This window comes from Camelus dromedarius, chromosome 3 (assembly GCF_036321535.1).
Source record: "Camelus dromedarius isolate mCamDro1 chromosome 3, mCamDro1.pat, whole genome shotgun sequence".
Taxonomy (NCBI): domain Eukaryota; kingdom Metazoa; phylum Chordata; class Mammalia; order Artiodactyla; family Camelidae; genus Camelus; species Camelus dromedarius.
The window spans coordinates 3,240,777-3,260,504 of NC_087438.1; the positions used below are offsets into that span (position 1 = coordinate 3,240,777).

General features: G+C 48.1%; 1 long non-coding RNA gene across 1 annotated transcript; it reads left to right on the top strand.

Moving 5' to 3' along the window:
• The first annotated feature begins 13,379 nt into the window (after positions 1–13,379).
• LOC135321040 (uncharacterized) lies at positions 13,380–19,471 on the top strand. The gene is made up of 3 exons (XR_010380452.1): positions 13,380–13,653; positions 13,754–13,895; positions 18,853–19,471. It is a non-coding gene; the product is annotated as an uncharacterized LOC135321040 (long non-coding RNA).
• The last annotated feature ends 257 nt before the right edge of the window (positions 19,472–19,728 follow it).

Here is a 19,728-nt window from a genome sequence, read left to right on the forward strand (position 1 = left end):
AAGAATAATTATAATAATATAAAAGTATTTGCTAGGTGGAATATGTTTTTAAACTCAATCTCTCTAATAAAGCAACACATGCAAGATTCTATATGGTCTAAGAGTTCGATAAAATTATAAATTAAAACCATGTTTATTATTTACTAGTGATGACTTTCTAAGTGACATAGTCCAAATATATTTGTTCCTCCTTTAATGATACCCACCAACTGGAGGCCTGATGGGTAGATTTGGAAGGTGGATTATTTGAAACAATTAGTTTAAATCATGATCTAGGATTTTCTTTCAATGAAAAATCCTATTTTTTCCCTCTACCTCAGACTTAAAAAACAGATAATGTAGAAAAATCCCAAAAGGCAGACATTCTGGCTAGTGGAGGGAAAAGAAGAAAATGCCTGCCTTCCTGCGGAGACGGCCAACCCTCCAGTCCGTAGATACAGCTCCGGAAACCAGCAGATCCACCACAGCCTCGTCCAACCAGAGCGCTGGCCCCTCAGAAGAAAGGTGAGTCCAGGTGGCGGTGGCTCCACACTGCACACCCTGAGTACACAGCCCAGGACCCAAGTCTCCAGGGACCACAGGAGTCCGGCTGACCCACCATGACCTGCAAACCTGGTGTCAGGCCACAGGAAGCCACTGCCCATGTCACCTCATGTCCAGTACCACTTCCAGAACACGTCACAGCGGAACCAACAAAAGAAGAATCACAACTGAATAATGCTGCCCATGTGTGCACAGGGACACACTGGGCAAACCATCAAAGATTTGGGAAAACAAATGAAAAAGGAAAAGTTGAAAACCATGAGTAGAGGGAAAGTTATAAACAGCATAATCAAAGGAGACTCAACCTCTGTATACAGATATGGAAAAGCAAGTTACCCATGCTTCTACACAATGTTTTATAAGATAATCATTAGAAAGGCTAAAAGGCGAAATCTAGCTGACAATTCATAGAAGTGATAGGAAGAAGAGATGGGGGTGACACATGGTCTTAACAAATCATACAAGTGAGGTTCCAGTTAAACTGGACCCTATTATAGAGAGAGAAAAATTAGTTTTTAATGAAACTTACATAATAGTGTATCAAAACATATCAAAGACACACACATGTGCACAACCTTACTTCAAGTATTAGTGTACAAATCATACGTGGAATATCTGCACAGAGAATTAAGCATACTTAATAACAAGCAGGTTTATGGGTATAAGGAAAGTTCAATAATGTATTTCCTAACTAGTCAACCATATGCCGACTACATGTAAATAAGTGATCACAACTGATGCTAATGTGGTATGTAAAGGAATTTAACATCAATTTCTAATCAAACAAAAAACACTTAAAGTGAACATATAAAACAAAAATGTATAGATAGAGTTTCCTTGAGAGATTGAGAGATGTGTTCTCTCTTGAGCAATAATTTCTAGTTATCCTTGACTTGACTTGACTTGTCAGCACCCACAGCCCAGAGGGCTTGTGCATGGATCCTAGAGGTTAAGAGATAGTACGGCCAAGAACAGGGGTCTGAAGACACAGCAAGCCCCATTCCAGCAAGTCAGAGTTCACAGCAACTCATCTCCAGGAAGCAGAGACATTAGAGAGAAGAAACAGGAAGATTTAGGAAATTGACCTGGAGGGGGCCCTGGGTCTGACTCACCACAGCCACCAGGGGGCCTTGGGAGACACTGAGAGACGGGGGGGGGGGGGGGGGAGAAAACAGATAATTTTGAGGATCTCAGAGTAGAAAATAATTACTTCTCACTTTCTGCTGGGATCCTGGGAGAAGGCAGCCACAGGGTGGCCCTGACATCCACTCAGGTCAAATGCAAGGAAGGAGAAATGGTGACAAGACAGGTGTGGGCAAGGAGATTGGCCCCGTGTCCTCTCCTCACGCCCATCAAGACCAGATTCAGAAAATCCTCCATTCCTCAGAGGTAGAAAGGGTAACAACCATAACCGAAATGTTGCCAACACTGCAGATACCAGACACGTGTTCAGGCAATGTGGCAGGTACTTTACATGCAGTCACTTATTTGCAATAGAAACCCCTTGAGATCAATATGTTTTTGTACCCATTTTACAGACTTGGGCCTTCTACTAGCTCACGCATTGTGACAACTTGACTTCTAATAACTCTTCTTGGCCCAGCGCTATCTCAAGATGCATTCAACTCACATTTTATCCTCTACTTTTTCTGAATATTCCTTAGATCAGTTTCTCAAAATAGATACACGATTGGCCCACCTTGTCTTCTTTTGTCAAGCCAGATGGCGGTCACGCGCCAGCCTGTGAGCTGCTACCCTTGGCTGATATCTATTCTAACCACGTAAGGCTGGAAGTGTGTCCTTGGAGGACAGTCTATGTCTTTCCATCAGCAAGGCACTGGGCAAAATGAGCACCATGGCTAGCATGGACCCTGTGTGCTCTATTTTAAAGGTGAGAGAGGAAAGACTTAGAAGGGAGACGCAATGGGTAAGGGTCATAACTAGTTCCCCATCACCATCTTGAGATGGTTCCACCTTCTCAAGAACTATAAAGTAGTTGTATATATATAATGGAATGCTACTTGGCTATTAAAAAAAAGAATGAAAGTTTTCCATTTGCAACATCATGGTTGACCCCGGAGAGTACTATGCTTGGTGAAATAAGTCAGACAGAGAAGACAAATATTATATGGTATCTTTTATATCTGTAATCGAAAAAAAAAAAAAAGCTGTCTAGTGAATATAGCAAAAAAGGAACAGACGATATGGAAAACAAACGAGTGGTTACCAGTGGGGAGAGGGAAGGCGGGAGGGGCAGGAGCAGCCCAGGGGACGGAGAGGTACAAACTCCTGTGTGTAAGTACAAGGACACACTGTGCAGCACAGGGAGCAGAGCCAAGGTTTTACAATAGCTATAAATGGAGTGTAACCTTTACAAATTGTGAATCACTGTGTTGGACACCTGAAACTTATGTAATGTTGTAAATCAGGTATATCTCAATAAAAAATAGTAAACAATTTAAAATCATTAAAAACACAGTTATTTGAACTAGATGTCCGAAACAGATGACTGTTTTCCACTGTGATATTTTGTCACCATTTAACCGCTTTCTGGTTCACCTCTTCTTTCTGCAATATCAGTTTTTTATTAAAAAGATCAAACTGAACATTTTTTTGATAAATCTGGTCCCAAGCCTAGGCTCCTATCTGAACTATGATAAAGGAACGCCTGAGTGTGGTAATAAAATACTTTATACCCAACATAGCTTTGCTCCCTAAAAAAGAGCTCCCGTCCCTCCCACCTCATCAAATACTATTAGGAAATACAGTTTGATTTTTATTCAATAGTTTGAAGAAAGAAATGAATTTGAGATATTAATATGAAGGTATTAGACTGTTTAAATAAAATTCAATTTATGAATGATTGACCAACTTTAGAAAGGTGTTTTCTCCTGGACCATTTTAGCTCTTTCTAGGAGGCCAGTAATTTAAATTCATGAATCTATTCAAGACAGTATTAAATAAGTTTATCTGTTTTCTAGAAGGCTGTCAACTGCCCAATTCATATTCAGTAGTTGATCTAAATGAGGGAGTAACTAGCAAATAAAATCCCCTTATCTGGTCCCGACTGACGCTTTTAGATAGTAATGTCCACGGAGATCTCCTTGCCAGGAACACTGTGACTACAATACAAACTTCTAAACTGGCAGCCTCTAAGACAATATATGCTCCTCTTGTGTCCTTTAGGAAACTGTTGCTGTCCTATACAAACAAAATATATACAAAGGAGCTGTTTCCTACCTAACCCTTTATTATTTACTTAATTGAGAACACAGAAGGTCCGTGTCATGGAAACCACATGGAGAAATGAATAGCTGACCTCTTCTGACATTTACTTATGAGAACTGGAAATGAAATCACAAATGAACTAAATCAGTAGTTTGGAATTAATCTCAATCCCCTAAAATGTCCATTTTTTGAATGGAAGTAAACCTGTTACAAAAATTCAGCTAGAATCTACCTGAGAAATGCTACCCTGTGTTTCTCCCTAAAAATCCAGGCAACTTCTGTTTAGAAAGAGTTGTTAAATATAAAATTATTTCCAGAAAGAGAATCACATTGAGCCTTTCATTTGTATACACGTTAACGGAGGCAAACTTCCTTTATTTTCCTGTTAAGAAGCTGTAGATGCACCTAATATATACAGATGGAGTCGATCAATTTGCACTTGTTCCCAACTGAAGACATTTAACAGTCAACAGAAACACATTTCAAAGTTTAGCCTGGAGTGCCCTCTGCTGGTTATAAAATTAAAAGCATAATAATACACCTCACTATTCACACACAGATTGAATTTACTTCTGTTTTAAAGTTAATCGGGCCAAACCAAATACTACGCCCCTTATAAATGCAATCATATAATTATAAATAGATGTTTTATAGTGAATGATAGCATATAGTCTCAGATTGATGACAGGTAAGTAGGCACATTGATAGATCGACAGATTTGATCGACTGATTGATAACAGATGAAAGATAGATGATTGATCAGAGATTATCTTCACATGGTAAATTCAGCAAGTCCAAGTTCACATTTTCAGTCTTTGATATAAACAGATTTTTTTCAGTGTCTTGTACTTAGTTGAATATAGTAACTATTCTATAATGTGATGGGTTTGAATTGTCCCCTCCCCCAAACTCGTAGGTTGAAGTCTTAACCCCCAGGACCTCAGAATGTGACATTATTAGGAGACAGGGCCACTGCAGATATAATAAATTAAGGCGAGGCCTTGCTGGATTAGGTTCGACCCCTCATCTAACATGAATGACATCCCTCTAAGAGGGGGACATCTGAATGCGTGCACACACACAAACGCATGCACACACACAAACACACACACACACACAAGCGTGTACCCAGGAAGAATATCGCAAAAAGGCGGCGGGGTGCAGGCGCACTTCTACAAACCACAGAGCACCAGAGACGGCCAGCAACCCCACAAGAGCCAGGCGAGGGGCCTGGAGCACATTCTCCCTCACAGCTTCAGAAGGAATCAGCTCCAAACCACATGCTGACCTCCAATTTCTAGCCTCCAGAGCTGCGAGAGAAAAATACGTTTCTGTTTTTCTCCACCACCAGTCTGAGGTGTTCTGATATGAAGTCCAAGGAAGCGATGCAGGTGCACAGCGAGAAATGCGGCAGTCGTGGCACAGCAAGGTTCGGTGAGGGGCAGTGCAGTGGCTGCGCCTGCTGGTGCCCGGGGTGGACCCCCAGTTCTGCAGAGGCTGCCTGGTGGGAAACTGCCACAAGCCTCTGCAGTGACGGCATCATCCCCACTCACGTGGGAACCTGGCGCTCCAGAGCAGGGCAGGCAGGCGGGAGGGACAGAGCTTGAATTCAGACTCTGCCTCTTCTGCCACGTGCGCTGCCTCCTAGCTCCAGCGTACGTGAACGTGAATACGTCTGCATGCACACGAGTGCACACAAGTGCATGCGCATGCATGTATACACACATGCACGCATGCCAGGAATACTCTCTCCCACGTGCATCCATGCACACATGCACACACAATATTCACACGCACACACACGTGTGCTTTACACAGGCACACACAGGCAGCACGCTCTCTCACACACACGGAGCCACAGTTACATATACACAGCCCAATGACAGGAACAAAGACCAGAGTTTAAATATATTTCTTGAGAAAATCGATCACCACTTGGCAGTTGCAGTCACTTCTCTTTCCAGCAGCGGAGAGGGCACTTCCCTCCCGGCACGGGGTTCCACACGGCATCGCTTCCTCTGGTGCTTTCTGCAGCAAGGAAAGGTGCAGGAGTGAAGACTGTGTAATAGTCTGAGGCACCTTCTTTATTTTCATGTGAATACATTCGTGTAGATATGACTGGATTAATTTTCTGTGGCCGCTATAATAATTTGCCACAAACTGAGTGACTTAAAATAGAACACGTGCGCTGTCCTGGTTCTGGAGTCTGGTGTCTGACCTCCGTGTGCCTTCCACTCAGGACTTCATTTCTTGCTGAAAACAATGCTAGGAAGTTTATAAACTTGCCCAGATGGAGGAATGCTCTGTTTCCCTATTTACTTAAAGTGCATGCTTCAGATACAAAGAAAAGTACAATCAAAATGGAAAAAGGAATTCCAGTGTAGTCTCTAAGATATTTAGGCCCTCAACAGATGTGCCATTTTTATTATTCTATGAGATAGCAGACTCAGAACTAAGAGAGGACAGGATGAACTTGGTTTCTAACTGTGCCTCTTTTGAGCTCACTGCTGTTAACGTGGTACAATCTACTGACAAAGATTATCATCGAAATATATTAAAAGTCCACCTAAGTCACAAAGGAGGGAATGTAGGATTTCTGAGAAAATCTTGTCACCTGCATTTAAACATTTAAGGGACGTTAAATATCGCTTCTGATCTGCACGCCACCAGGGGGCACTGCCGAGCTGGGAAGGACACCGTGGGCCTTGAATACATTCTCACACAGCTTCAGTGGAAAATGGGAGTGGCAGGTGGGGACTCTGTCAGGATCTTACCCCAGATCTTTGGGGACGGCAAGGGAGTGTCTCATGAGGCCAGTTTAACAGTGTGGACACAAGATCTCTAGACACTTTTCACTTGCAATGATTTTCTCCTTTTCCAAAATCGTCTCTGAGCAAGTGAGTCTCCACTTCCTGATTCACTACTCTTTACTGAAAAGTTTTATCATCCCCTTTGAACAGCAACAGACAAGAGTCACATCCACATTTGGTTGTTTCTTGGGTTCTGGGTAAATGGCCCCAGGAAGCCACTGCCCGTGGTCCAGGAAGGCTCTTCCGGGAACCCCGGCCAGAGACTGGAAGCAGGGAAGGGGGGGCCCAGGGAACTCAGGGGGAACAAGCCTGAGAAGACTGACCAGGTCGGACACTGGCCCTCAAGGTCCCCCCGCCCCTGGGGAGCAGAGCGAGCCTGGAGCAGGCAGGTCAGGGACGTAGGGCTGGGAGGAGGCAGCTCCCCAGACTCTCAGTTTTCACTACCTTCCCTCTCTCCACAGCGTGACACTTGTTACTGCTGTCAAATTACCTGACGTTAGCATCGCAACACGTCTAGATTTGTTGACCTACCACGTATGCTGCACGGGGCATGAGAACCCAGCGATCAGACACTTGGTGTCTCTGCCCCTGACCCTGTTGGTCCCCTGTCTCTCTGCTGCGTGAATGGCCCTGCACCCTACCACAGGACGTTTTGTGCTGTCCCATCCTGCTAGGCACGGGCGAGCCTGCCTGAGGACAGAGGATGGGCCCCCCTCCTGCACGCGTGCTGTAGTTCCCTGAAGACAGACGCACCGAGTTGTCGTCACTCCTCAGCGCTAACTGGATGCGCCCTGGGCACGACCTGCTAAGCCCCGCTAAGCCCTGCCTTACCTCCCACCCACCGGGAGAAAGCTCGTGTGAGCCAGACCGCGGAGCCCTCACCCAGGTGCTGGCGCAGCCCGGGCGGGCCGTGCCTGGACACACGCACAACCGCGCTCACGCTGGTGACCAGGCCACACAGAATCAGGCTTTCTAGTGGTTTCCACCTCTGGCCTCTTGTCCACCACTTACCCCCAAATCTGGGTCTCACTCCCACCCATCGCAGATGGCAGAAGTGGCAGTGAGCCCCTTGTCCCCCCATTCTCCTCCCAACACCTTCACCTGTCCTTGGACGTGGGGCGGGTAGTGCTGCACGTGGTCAGATCTCTCCGAATGATGCCTGCACCCGCCCGCCTGCCTGACGCTCACGTCTCCAGGGCTCTCTGACGTGCACCTGCCTTGCTTGTCTCCCAAGAAGATAACCCAAGAGAATCCGAGCTGCCCGGCCCCTTGACATCCCTGGCAGACTCCACGTGGAGACTCTGGGGCAGTATCTCCCCAGCCCATCTCAGAGGGCGGGTGGGCTCTGACAGGGCCTCAGCTCAGCCTCTTCCTCACCCACTGTGGGGCTGGGTCCTCAAGCCTCTCAACACATCCGTGTAAGGGCTCCTGGGAAAAAAAGCTAGGGCCACAGCCTCCAAATCTCATGTACGTACTATACGTACGATGCTCAGATCTGGAGACAAACATCTGGGCGGAACAGCCGTCTTCAAATACGTGAAGGTCTGTCCTGCAGGAAGAGGGGAAACAGAATGACTGGGTTCAGAGCCGTCAACATTCCTCCTCAAGACGTGACTGCGCCCAGGATACCAAGTCCTGTCTCCGTCCCTTCAGTGAGAGCATTTATTGAATATATTTCTTAGAGTTTAACATATAAACATGCTTTCAGCGTCTGCTACCTGCTCCGGAATATCTCTTCTATAGATACTTGCTCCTGTGTACTGACATCCCCAGTGTTCCCACGAGAGAGTTACCTCTTTAAAACAAGGACTTTGTCCTTAAGAGCACCCAGCACAGTGGTTATCGTTTTTAGAAAAGAAAGGGAAGAAGCCATAAAGTAGATGTTAAGGAAAGATCTGAAGAATGAAAAACAATGTGTGAAGTTTCCTAAAAGACATTCCGTTCGAAATGTGTAGCAGCCTGCTGGGAACTCTCCAGTATTTGCCACCATGTCAATACCAGAATTTGTGAGTATCTTCAGAGGAAAAGAAAAACCTTAGGAATTGAGGAATTAAGAAAAAAGAGTTCAGAAATTTAATTAAATATTTGCAAATGTGGGAAAAAGAAGGATCTACACAAAAATATCCATGTGTTCATCTTGATGAAAGAGGCAGTTGGATATGCACTCTTTTCATGTTTCTGTATTTTCCATATTTTCTTTAACAAACGCACTGTTTTAATTAAAAAAAAACCTAAAATATGTAAATACAAAACAAGTAGATAAAAGATTTATATTCTGAGATTCATAAAAATAATATGGAAGTCAATGTCTTTGATGCTCTCCTATAAATGTAACTATGAAAATCTCCTTTGACTCATATAACATGAGTTTGAAATTTGGCTCAGGGCTCCCTGGAGTTTTAAAGCGTCTCCAGCCCCACAGTGCACGTCCTGAGAGGAAGAAGGGCCAGTGGAAGTTACTGCATTGTGAGTCCAGTGATGTAACCTGCAGTCGGGCACTGAAATTGGATCTAAATGTGGATGGACGCACCTGAGGCGGCGCAGGTCCATTCGGACTGACAGTGAGGGGCAGCACTTGTGTCCCGCCTTGTGCATGACGGCCGGCGATGGCCCTGTCCTGTCCCTGGACCATTCACAAACAGCGTGGAGGGGTAAAGGGGGTCTCATTCAGAATCCAGCCGGTGGCACTCACCTAGCAAAATTTCAGGTCCAAACCTGCACCCACCTTGAGGGAAGTCTGCCCTGGAGTTGGATCTGACTTTTCTCGGCTCTGCATCCAAGCCACACAGACGCGTGGTGGAGCTAAAACCGTGCCTGCCTTGTCACAGGAGAACAGTTAAACGCAAGCCTTACCACGACGCGCTTCCTTCTCCTGGAAAACAAAGCCATGTTTCAGGTCCTGCAGGTCCTAGAGGAGTCAGTTCGGCAAAGTGTTAGCTAAGCCTAAGTCCCTGGTGTGGAAAGGGAGACGTGTCTGGATCACACAGGCAGGGGCCGTCGGTGGATAACGAGGCTTCTGCTAACAGGCTGTCGTGACAGAGCAGTGGCTATGCGAAGGCAGAAGTAAACGCTGCGTAAGTACGCACTTAGTTATAATACCTAAATATGCAGGCTTGGTGTTTGCTCATGTCTCGTGCCCCCGAGGGTGGGATGACGCGCACAGGCATTCCCACCAGGACATCCAGCCGCCCGGACCTGCGCGGGTCCCGCTGCGGTCTCCGAGGGTCGGCGCTGCCTGCCCGGGAGACGGAGCTGGGGCGGGGGCGGGGGCGGGGGCGGGGGCGGGGGCGGGGGCGGGCCCACCCGCATGCGTGCTCTCCCCCCCGCGCATGCGTGCTCCCCCCCGCGCATGCGTGCTCTCCCTTCTGCGCATGCGTGCCCTCCCTCCCGGCACCCGCGCTGGGCGCCCCGCGCGCGCTCCCGAAGGCGTCTCCCCAGCGCTGTCACCCACTTCTCCTCCTGTCCCGCCAGTGTGGCCCCGCTTAGGGGAAATTGGAAAGATAACATCATTAATGAGGTTTTTTAAGTCATACATCCCCTTTTCACACTCAGAGTTTTTACACGTCGGCAAGAGGCCAGAAGCGTTACCGACTTGGGGCGCCTGCAGCCCAGGCTCGGGCTGGAAGGCGCAACGTGCCAGCCACGCCCGGAGCCCCAGGGCTCCGGCCGTGGCACACGGTTTCACGAGGCTTGCGCACGCTTCTGGTTTCTTTGACTGCATAAGAGACGTCCCCACACTTGGCGGCATTAAGCAAAAACCACGGTATGATGCTCGTGGATTCCGTGGGCCAGGAATTTGGACGTGACCCAGGGGACTGGCTTATCCCTGGTCCCCCACCGAGGGGATCTGGGGCCTCGGCTAGGAAGACGGGTATGGCTGGAGTCCTCTGCAGGTCCCTTCCTCCACGTGGCCGGCGGGGCTCAGCCTCCCTGGCCTCTCCTCGAGACCTGCCTGCTCTAGGTGCCCGGAGACGTTCTTCAGAGGAGCTGGGTCCTTTTCAAAATTTCATTTCAGAAGTTCTGCCGCACTGTCTTGGTGGAAGGGCACAGAGCCCCACCCAGGTTCAAGCGGAGGGACGTAGACCCCAGGTCTCCATGGAAGGCTGGCCCTCTGTCATTTTGGCAGTCTGTCAGTGTGCCTGTCTGCTTGGACAGTGAGGAACGGTCTCCTCTGTGTAGCCTGGTGCGCCCCCCGTGTGTGCTTGCTTGAAACTCGGGATACACCACAGATTTGGGGGGTGAGGGTCTCTCCACCAGTGATGCCACAGAGTTCCTCAGAGTTTCTACCAGAATAATTCTCAAGGAAGGAGAGAAAACTTTTAACAAATTACATTGATTCTTTATTTTTCCCCCCACTTCTACTCTCTTGTCATATTGAAACAGGAAGATAATTGGCCAAAATCCCAGATCTCACAGCTCCTTCCTCCTCGAGCTCCAGGGAAGATGGATGAGCTGGGATGACAGTGCCAAGCCGGGGAGGGACGTTTATGAGCTCCGAGCCCTGGCCCCAGTCCCAGTGCCTGAGCCAGCCACTGACATGCCTCGTTCTGTCAGAATGGCCTGCTACTGGACTGTCTCCCCGGAGACGGCAGATTCCCTGGTGGCAATGGAACCTGGTGCTTGAATCCGCACCCTCAGCGTGGAACCCTAGGGCCTGCCAAGTACGACAACAAAGACTTTCCCTGTGAAAGACGTTCCCGCAGTGTGGCAGCGTGGGAGGGGCGCGGGCAGAACTTTGTGTTCTGTGGGCTTGGGGACCTCGGTTTCAGAAGGGCGGGCACGTCACGCCAGCCTGAGATTCCCTGTGAGCTACGACTGTCGGGTTGCCTGGACGTCTCGCACCACCAGCCACCCGTCTCCACCCCACCCTAGTTCTGGGGCTAAGGTGTCCCCTCCTCCTGCTTCCCAGGGTTGTGCAGGGCTGGCCCCGGGGCAGACAGGAAGGTGTGGAGTCAAGAACCTTCCAGATGCAGCGAGAGCTCAGCTCCTGAAGGTGCCAGGGAGAGGGACACTGAGATGCGAGGGGTTCAGGGAGGAGAAACGGATTCCTCCAAGTCCATACCCCGGTGGGCAGAGCAAGGCAGTGCGGAGAATTTGCCCACCACCCGCAGTTAACTGGTTCTGCCCAGAAGTGTCTCTGCCGAAGTACTAACCTCACCTCAGAGGCGGGGGACAGGATGCTAGGGAGGTTACCCAGCCTGTCCAGATAACAGAGGCTCTGTGGTGACAGTCCGAGCAGCTGGGGTTTGGTGGGAGGGAGCACACGGTGGCCAAGGCCAGGGTGGAAGTAGCCACCAGACCTGACACCAGCCTCTGGGCGATCTGAGGCCTGTCACCGCAGCCTCTGTGACTCAGCCTGCTCATGGGCAGGACCTCATGGGCCTGTGATGGGGACAATGACAGTCATGAATGCAGCTGGCACGGAGTGCAGATTTACTGAAGTTAATATAGCTGACATTCCGGGGCTGGACCCAGTCACCCTCCAGCGCCCGCGGCACTCCTGGGGCGGGAAGGAATCATGCCCACGTCTGCTACAGGTCTTCCCGCGCAGGGACGTGCCCCTCCGGGAGGTCCCGGCGGGGAGGCTAGCGGGAGGGCATGACCCTAAGCGGGCACCAAAACCCACAGAGCTGCCCGCGCCGGGGGCATCTCCCCAGCCCCACAGCGCAGGACCTGCTGCTGTTCCGTAATCGCAACCCCCAACCTTCAGGCTGGCGTGAGATGTGTCAGGAAGCTGGGGAGGGGAGGATGTGAAAGGCGCTGTGTGGTCAGGCGGCTAGGATGGCTGTCGTCCTGCTCTCTGTCGCCCCCTGCTGGCCAGTCTCTGCTTCGCCTGCACCTCCTCCCCTGATCCGACTCCCTGAATCATGGGGCTTAACCAGCACCAGCCTGCGTTGCCTGCCCAGGCCCCAGCCTCTGGTTTCCCTGGTAACTGCTGCGCCAACCTCTGACTGGTAGCCTCCTTCTCAGGGCTGCCACCGGTCCTGCCTGCTGTTTCCTGTGCACGGTGGGGCGTCGCCCCAGGATCTTTTGTTCAATAAACCATTGATGTCGCCTGCTGTCTCCAGGCTCATCCTTCTGCCGCACGGCTGGACAATTACAAGGCTGAGGTGCGGCCCAACAGGCATTTATAAGTAACAATGACAATAATAATAATAATATAAATACTTATTTTTTTATTTTCAAAAGTTACAATTTGATTTTTTCATTGAATCCATTATTTTATTTCTGTATTTATTTTTAAATTTTTTTTCCTTTTGATTTTTGCTTAAAGTTTTTAAAACTTCACCCACCTAAAACAAAAATAAACCACAGTTACCTGCCCTAGGCCTTTTCAGAGACTCTCTGGGCCGGCTATCAGGTGACAGGTGTGTTATACACTTAGGGGTGTCTGCTTACGTGTGCAACTACCTACTCATTTGTGCATTGGTGTCAAACTCGTCATTTATCACTTTGTTTTGTTTGGTTTGGTTTGGTAATTATTTATCTTGCCATGAAAAGAACCCTTGCTACCTTGTCTGTACTTTGGTCCAGGGCTCGGACGGGAAGACGAGGCAGAAATTGCTGTTGCTGGGAGTCAGCGATATTGTAAATAGTGGCCCCTGCCCCCGGCCCTTAATCAGAGTTTGCCGTGTTTGCTGTTTGCATTAACTGGCTCAGAACTCTGTGCGCTTGCTTGCTTGCTTGCTTTCAGGAATCCTGCGGGGCTGTGGGGTGTGGGGTTGGAGACAGGAGCATCCCGCTGTTAGGAGCCTGCGAGGCTAACTCTTAAGGCTCGTCTCCATGGCAACTGCCCACGGTCTTGGCCTGTTTTCCCAAGGTCAGCAGCTGGCTGGCTGGCAAGGGCAAATTTTTCTTTTTAATCTTTAACTTCACAATTGTAAATATTTGCTTGCTCTTTTCTCTTTTTTTAACAATAATTTTTTTTTAAGTTTCTTTGGAAAAGGAGCTTTGAAATGATTGCTTTACTTTGAAAGAAATGACCAGAAAATCCCCTTTCTGCAGCCCTGCAGCAATTACTAATGCTAGTAATCTGCCCAGCAAACCTTCTCGGGGTTGTTATAGCACCGAGGTGAGAATGCTTGGCTAGAGAGGTTCCTGTCCTCCCTGGGGGGTCAGGGCCAACGACCCACAAAGCCCTTGGCTGCCTGCTTTTACCTTTCTCTCTGCAGAGAACATCCAGCCAACCCTCCCTCTGCCCACGCTCTCTCCCAGCTCGTCCTCACAAGGGTGCAGGTCCAGGAAGCCCGGAGGCCTCCATTTCCTCCCTGACTTGAAGACTTTGCACACTTGGCTGGGCCAGTGGATGGAAAGGTGAGCTGTCCCCACTGTAAGTACTGAGGTCCCCTGGGCCTTCCACAACATCTCACAATTTCCCTCTGTTTCCACCAACTCCTATGTCTCCTGGGGGGTGGGGAGGGTGCCAGCTTCCTCCCTCCTGAAACTTGAGCTCCAACAGAGATTCACATTTTAGTCTCGTCCACCAGCCCCTCACTTGATTCCAAATCAAAGGCAACAGGTAGCAAGAGGGATGCAAATCAGGCGGCGTCCCTGACTGATGGAGAACCTGAACTCCTGTGAATTCCCATCTCGTTGTTAGTATTCTCATTAGTGAACTGTTTCTTTACAAGGACTGCAGGCCAGGTGACAGACTGGCCCTGTGTCTGTCCCCAGCAGCACGTCTGCTGGTGATCTCAGCGTGACAACTGTGGGTGCAGGCAGCGCCCCAGCCAAACAGCCGGCAGGTGCAGGGTGGATGCTGCCTCAGTCCCGGGCGGGTGCGGGATCCAGGGCCCTCACCCGAAGGAAGGGGGTCGGTTCAGAACGGGACAGCAGTGGGCACTGACTGCCCCGTGGGCGCTGGGCACGTTCCTTAGGCTCCTCGTATGTGTATGTCTCTCTGAGTCATCCGCCCGGTCTTGGCAGGTCAGGCTGAGGGGTGATGGCCTCTTTGCAGAGCTTCCTCCAGAATCAGGTGAAGCGCTGGCTCTGGAGTTGAGGGCCTGGAGGTTGGCCCCTGCCATGTCCAGCTGTCCCTCCCCTCAGATCCAAGAAGGACTGGCTGCGTTCCTATGCCACCAGGGGAGACTCCATGCCCCTGAAGTGGCTGCAAGAGCCCTGCCCTCCCTGGGGGGCGTGACAGGGCTGGAAAGTGGTCAAGGTTAGGTGACACGGCGCAGTGGCCCTGCTCTCCTGAGAAGCGCAGCCCGGATGGACACGGGTGCATCGGCAGCCCGTCACCCCTGCCCAACGGTGAGAGGGGACTTGGGCAGAGGAAGTGCGCTGCTGAGGAAGCAAGCCCTCTGGAGGGAGAGACGGCCAGGCTCAGAGGGCGGGCTGGACATTGCCCGCGGAGGAGGCCCAGGGGGCCTTCTGGACGAAGAGCAGACGCACTTCGGCAGGGGCTGCATGCTCCCGGTGGGGCTGGGACGGTGTGGGCAGGACCCAGTGATGGCACCGCCTCGGCAGTGCCACTGAATTAACTGAAAAACTCGTAGAAGCTCCAGCCAAGAGCAAGCACACCTTAGACGCTGGCAGACCACGGGGAGACCGAGCCCACTGTCCGGTCAGCCCCACGCACAGCGGTGACCCCTCAGCAGACCACTGATGCTCATCCCCAAATGCCTCTCTGTCTTATTAGACTCCCGTGTGCTAGTCAGTCACAGTCACCCGTAAGCCAAGCGAGTCACTGAATTGCAGATGGAACCAAACTGGGGCGTGGTCACCACGTGGGGGGAACCCTGCCCTTTGGCCTCAGTATCAGGCTCCTACTGGTCTGTCTAGGACTTGTGGGATTTTAAAAACTGGAAGCCCCCTGTTCCAGAAAGTCTCCCATCCAAGGCCCATCAAGCTAGGACACTTGGTCACCCAAACTTGGAAATGTTAAGATCACCCACACAGTTACAGAGGGACAGAGCATCCAAACCAAGCCCACAGAAACCGTTTGGCAAGTCTCATCCCTGTTGTTCCGGGCTTGGCCAGCAGAGGGCAGCGGAGGATCATCGCTGCAACCTGGACTGGCGAGCCACGGTTGGAACCCCCAAGGACAGGCCATCCCACGTCTCAGGTCCAGGCCTCTTTCATGGGAGGGATCATGGATTCCTATATACTTTCTTGTAGTGGAACGATTCAATCATAATCCATCATCACATATTTTAGCACTGTCTTTAATTTTAGATAGTATGTTTGCAGCATGTAATACTTACATCCTAAGTTCTCAGGCAGAGGTGGTCTATTGCCAGGACGTTCTTGGTTGCTGTTATCACAGGCTGTTTTAAGTTAGAAAACGGAATAGCAACAGTGAATATTGTGGACATGCACTTTGCTCCTTAATACTCCGTTGTTGCAATATTGGACTATCCATTTGGCTGTTACAGAGAAACTCTTAGCTATAATTAGTGATTTTGCCATAATAGTGTTATTAATCTATTGCCTATGTTTCTACTCTAGTGATGGGCTCTGTGTGCTACACTTTAATATCTTTAAGCTTGGGCAAGTGACAAGTCTTTTTAAAAGAAATGTGGTTTGCAAGGATCATACACCATGATCAAGTGGAATTTATCCTGGAAATGCAAGGATTTTTCAGTATCTGCAAGTCCGTCCATGTGACACACTACATGAACAAACTGAAAAATAAAAGCCATATGATCATCTTAGTAGATGCAGGAAACGCTTTTGGCAAAATTCAACACCCATTTATGATGAAAACTCTCTAGAAAGATGGTATGGAGGGAGTACACCTCAACATAATAAAAGCCACACATGACAGACCCACAGCTAACAGCAAACTCACGGATGAAAAGCTGGAAGCATTTCCTCTAAGATCAGGAATAAAATAAGGATTCCCACTCTTACCACTTTTATTAAACATAGTATTAGAAGTCCTCACCACAGCGATCAAACAAGAAAAAGAATCTGAACTGGGAAGGAAGACGTCAAACTGCCACTGTTTGCAGATGACATAACACTATACATAGAAAATTCTAAAGGAGGGACCAGAAAACTGCTAGAACTCATCAAGGAGTTCAGCGAAGTTGCAGGACACAAAATTAATACACAGAAGTTTGTTTCATTTCCATACACTTACAACTACAAAGTATCAGAAAGAGAAATTAAGGAAACAATCCCATTTACCAAACATCAAAAAATAAACCTACCCAAGGAGGTGAAAAACCTGTACTCAGAAAACTGTAAGACACTGGTGAAAGGAACTGAAGATGACACAAACATTGAAAGATATGCCATGTTCTTGGATTAGAAGAATTAATACAGTTAAAATGATCATACTACCCAAGGCAAGCTACAGATTCAATGCAATCCCTATCAAAATATCAATGATGTTTTTCACTGAACTGGAACAATTTTTTTTTAATTTCTATGAAAACACAAAAGATACCAAATAACCAAAACAATCTTGAGAAGGAAGAATGGAGCTGGAGGCATCATGCTCCTTCACTTCAGACTATACTACAAAGCTACAATAATCACAAAACTATGGTGCTGACACAAAAACAGACACACAGATCAATGAAACAGGATAGAAGGTCCATAAGTAAACCCACGCACTCATGGGTCAATTAGTCTATGACAAAGGAGGCAAGAATATATGGTGGAGAAAAGACAGTCTCTTCAGTAAATAGTGCTGGGAAACCTGGACAGACACCTGTAAAAGAAGGAAGTTAGAACATTTTCCCACACCATATACAAAAGTAAATTCAAAGTGGATTAAAGACCTAAATGTAATAACAGAAACCATAAAATATAGGCAGTATACTCCTTGACATAAATCTGGGCAATATTTTTTGGATCTCTCTAAGGCAAGGGGACAAAAGTGAAAAGCAAATAACTAGGTCCTAATTAAACTCAAAAGATTTTACACAGCAAAGGAAACCATCATCAAACAAAAAGGCTAACTGAATGGGAAAAAATATTTGCAAACGAGATGACAGGTAAAGGGTCATTATCCAACATACATAAACAGCTCATATAACTGAACATCAAAAAACAAACAACCTCATTTAAAAAATGGGCAGAAGAACTGAACAGACATTTTTCCAAAGAAGAAATACAGATGGCCAACAGCTCGGCATCACTCATCATTAGAGAAAGATAAAACCACAGTGAGATATCACCCCACACCTGTCAGAATAGCCATCATCAAAAAGAACACAAATAACGCATGTTGATGAAAATGTGAAGAAAGGGGGCCCTTGTCCACTGCTGGTGGGAATGTTAATTGGTGCATCCACTGTGGAAAACAGTATGGGATTTCTCAAAAAACTAAAAATAGAACTACTGTATGAACCAGCAATTCCACTCCTGGACATATAACAAAAACAAACAAACAAACAAACAAAAAAACACTAATTCAAAAGATACATCCACGCCATTGTTCACAGAAGCACTGTTTACAAGAGCCAAGATACGGGAACAACCTAAGTGCCTATCGACAGATGACTGGATAAAGAAGACATGGTGTATCTATGCAATGGAATATTACTCAGGCATAAAAAGAATGAAATGTTGCCATTTGCAGCAACATAAATGGACTCGGAAGGTATTTTGCTAAGTGAAATAAGTCAGAAAGAAAATTACTGTGTGATCACTTATGTGTGGAATCCAAAAAAACACAGCAATCTAATGAATATAACACAAAAGCAGCAGACTCACAGACACAAAGAACTAGCAGCTGCCCGGAGGGAGAAGGAAGGAGGGAGGGGCAGCCGAGGGGCAGCCTTGGGGTGGGGGATTAAAAGGTACAAACTATAAAATAAGCTACGAGGATTTATTGTACAACACGGGAAATGTAGCCAGTATTTTATAATAACTATAAACTTTAAAAATTGTGAAAAACTATACTTGAAAACTATAACAATATAATATTGTATATCAATTATAAATCAATAAAAAACTAAAACAAAATAAAATAATTCATCTCTAAAAAAAGAAACATGGTTTGCTTGCACAACATGGGTCAGTTCTGAGAGATCCTTAATATCACTGAAGTGGTTTTTGTGGGTATAAACAGATGGCGACAGTTTTCATTGGTCCCTCTCATCCTAGCATTGGAATCAAGTCTGCTTAAGTTATGAAGTCACATTCATGCCCTGATTTTATATACTTGTATCTATCAGTAAACATTGTGATTCTTGGGAAAAAAATGAAAGATGAGATCACATCTGTGTCTGTGAGAGGGCTACAAAGTCACATCTCCTGGTATGTTTTCAGAGTAAAGTCTTCATCGAAATTATTTGTTTTATTGTATCTGAAGGGTGAAGATGTCTTGTAGTTCAGCAGAAGTGACACCCTGTGATTTTGGAAAATATTAAAGAACATGACATGCTTTCATCTGGAATGTGAACAAGACAAGCCCTTAACAGTCTGGGGCTGGTTTGTGGCTGGGAGAGGCCGAGGCTGTTTAACAAAGCCACTCCGCGATCCGGGTGGAGATGTCTGGTCAAGAGGGAGGTGACCACCAGAGCAGACAGCAGCCTCAGCTGGAGCCACAACGGCCTTGGTGTACCGTCCTGTGCACTTACACAGATTCCTCCTCTTGTCCTGAGACCTGCAGGTGCCTACGGCTCACGTGACGGGGGGCAGCTGAGGTCCCATCAGCCCAGGAGTGGGCGTCCGGCCTGGGCTCCTGCTCCAGCCCCGCTGTGCCCGCGCAGCTCTGTGCACACACCCGCCTCGTGCGGCAGGCACCTGGGACCAGCACCCGTGCCCAGGGGAGCCGGCCGCTCCAGGTGAGCCTGTGTCCCGCATCAGGGAGCAGAGCAGGCCAGCTGAAACCTGGGGTCCGTCCCACCAGCTCTGGGTGCTGGGTTCCCGCCATTTCACTCATTTCCATAGTAGTGCCTGGCACGTGGCAGACCCTTAATAAACCTTTGTTGGATGAGTGGTTATCCCAGCAGGCTGGTTCTCAAGAACACGGTCCCAGGAGAGTTTAGTCTGTTTTATCCCCAAGCACCTCACATCGCATCACATTTTATCAGTTTCCTAAGGCTGCCCTAACACGTTACCATAATTGGCACGGCTTAAACCAACAGGGACGCATCCCTCACAGTCCTGGACGCCAGAAACCCAAAATCAAGGCATTGGCAGCACCACTGTCTCCCCACAGCTCCAGGGCAGGGGTCCTCCTTGG